The sequence below is a fragment of the Myotis davidii genome, unplaced genomic scaffold (genome assembly GCF_000327345.1).
Source record: "Myotis davidii unplaced genomic scaffold, ASM32734v1 scaffold847, whole genome shotgun sequence".
NCBI classification, from domain to species: domain Eukaryota; kingdom Metazoa; phylum Chordata; class Mammalia; order Chiroptera; family Vespertilionidae; genus Myotis; species Myotis davidii.
In genome coordinates, this window is record NW_006298049.1 from 836,951 (window position 1) to 839,977 (window position 3,027).

A 3,027-nucleotide genomic window follows, 5' to 3' on the forward strand; every position below is an offset into this window, starting at 1 on the left:
CTAATTGTCCTCATTCTGCATTATTTATTATTCCTTCTATGCCTTGGACCATCTGTGTGGTAAGAGTTGCTACTTGTACCAGAGACTTTAATACGAAGTGAACACTCTTCTCTTTATCCTCCTGAAATAGATGAGACTTCAGAATTTAGGCATAGTGTCTATAGCTTTAGCTCCCGTTGTGCCGTTTAGACAATTGCAATAACATATATCAAGCTAATATTAAGCTACAAATCCCCTGTAATGTGCCAACTAATTATATCAGTAGCTAGTAACTCCTCAGAAGGCCAACTTTTTGTGTATTCAATTTAGAGTTTCACATGGTATGACTTTGAACACTTAGAATTTTCTTTGGCTAGATTTAAACCTGTTATGCATGAACAAGAACATTATAAAACATTTAATAAGCTTCTTTAAAATTAAAATTTAAAGCCAACCTCACAAATGTAGAATGATCTTTACTTTTGCCTTTATGCATCCAGATGGGAAAGGAGACTAATTAATCTTCCCAATCTTGGCTTAAAGAGCCATGAGACCATTTGAGGACATTATCTCACAGAGAGTATAGTTGTGAGGGGGTTTAGCTGAGCTACTCCATAATATTGCTGCCTTGGCATCCATTTTGTGTGGCCAAACAACCTGCAGGGGCCTTGAGTTGACACTAGACCCTCCCAGGAGCACATGTCCTAGATAACAGCACACAGAGTCACAAGTAAATGTAAATTCCTGATCTGACTTCACCGAAGGCCCTTGTGATAAACAGTCTCCCACTCTCCTCCTAAGGCCTTCACTTTGTGTGCCCTTTAGATAAGACTTCTTTGAAGCTTACCCAAACTGCGCTCCTTCTGGTTTGAATTGACAATTCTGGCTTTAGCCTGGAACCCCAAAGCATCCTACTCACTGACTCAAATAAATAAAGGCATTTGATCCAGGTCATGCCACTCTCTATTCCTGCACCCTGCCTAGACCTCCCTGCACGGACCTTCAAGACATGTTGTGCACTTCCTCCAGGACTTGTGAGTAATAAACTTTTCTATTGCAATTTTCCTTGTGGTCTTCTATTGAACTTTGGCTTTGGCTAACCGTGTGACACCCAGGGCTCTAATAACGTGTGTGTGTGTGTGTGTGTGTATTAATTTAACAAAGTCACAACACGTGGCTATACTAATATCAGAAAAAATAGAACAAGAAAATATTACTAGATATAAAGAGGGACATTTTATAATAAAATAGTTCATCCACCAGAAATATATAACAATTATATATATATATATATATATATGCAACAGAGCCTCAAAATACATGAAACACCAACTGTCAGAGTAAAAAAAGAATTAGACAGTTCAACAGTAATAGTTGGAGACTTCCATATCCAACTTTCAATAATGGATAGAACACTCAGACACATTAATAAGAATTAGAACACTTGCACCACACTATACACCACCTAGACCTAACACAGACATTTATAGAGCACTCTGATCAACAACAGAAGAATGCAAATTCTTCTCAAGGGCTGGAACATTCTGTGGAAGAGACCATATGCTAGGCCATAAGACAAATCTCCACAAATTAGAGAGAGCTGAAATCATAGACAGTATGCTTTTTTGATAAAAATATAGTGAAATTAGAAATTACTAACAGAAAATTTTTTTGGAAATTCACAAATATGTGGAAATGAACAACACATTTCTAAATAACCAATGGACAAAGAGGGCATAAAAGATAAATTGGTAAAAACTTTGACAGAAATGAAATGACATAACAAAAGTTATGGGACTTAGCTAAAGCAATCTTAGAAGGAAACTTAGAGATTCAATGCATTAAAAAACAAAAAGGAACATGTAACCTATTTTTCCACTTTAAAATACTTTTGGGTGGAAATGGGAAGCAAACTAAATCCAAAGTATACAAAAGGAAGGAAATAATGAAAGAGAACTTTTTAAAAAATATAGAGAAAACGAAGGAGGCTAAAAGTTTGTTTCTTAAAAAGAGAAACAAAAGTGATAAATATTTAGCTAAACTGACCAAGAAAAAAGACTCACATTACTAAAACTAGGAATGAAAGAAGTGATATTGCTATTGACCTTACAGCTATTAAGAGAATTATAAAGAAATACTATGAAAAACTGTAGGCCAATAAGTTAGATAACTTAGATGAAATTGACACAAATTATCAAAACTGACTCACAAAGAAAATCTGAATAGATTTATAACAAGAAATTGGACTCGTAATTTAAAAACTACCCACAAAAATGAAACAAAAAACACCCCCTCAGTCCCAGACGACTTCATTGCAGAATTCGACCACTTAAAGAATTAATAGAAATTCTTCACAAACACTTCCAAAAATTAGAAAAGGAGGGAACACTTCCCAACTCATTCTACGAGACCAGTATTATCCTGATATCAAAATCAGACAAAGACATCATAATAAAATAAAACTACAGACCCATATTTCTTATAGATATTCTGTTAAAAATCCTAAACAAAATACTGAATCTAGCAATATATGAAAAGAACTAAACACCATAACTAAGTGGGATTTATATCAGGAATTTTGGGTTGTCATCCAAAAATTAATATAATATACCATATCAATAGATCAAAGGACAGAAACCACATGATCATCTCAATAAATGCAGAAAAAGCATGCAACAAAATTCAACATTCCTTCATGAAAAACATACACAACCACCTCAGAATAGAAGGGAATTTTCTCAATACTAGAGAGAGCATTAATGAAAAAACCTACACTCATTTCATACTTAGTGATGAAAGACTGAATCCTTTACCCCTAAGAACAGGAAAAAGACAAGAAGTGCAAAACTTATAATCCGAAAACTATAAAACATTGCTGAAAATATTAAATTAATGGAAAAACATCCTATGGTAATGGACTGAAAGGTTTAATATTGCTAAAAGGGCAATACTCCGCAAATTGATCTATAGATTCAATGTAGTCTCTCACAAAATCCCAGTTTGCTTTTTTATAAAAATTGACAAGCTGATTTAAAAATTGATATGGAG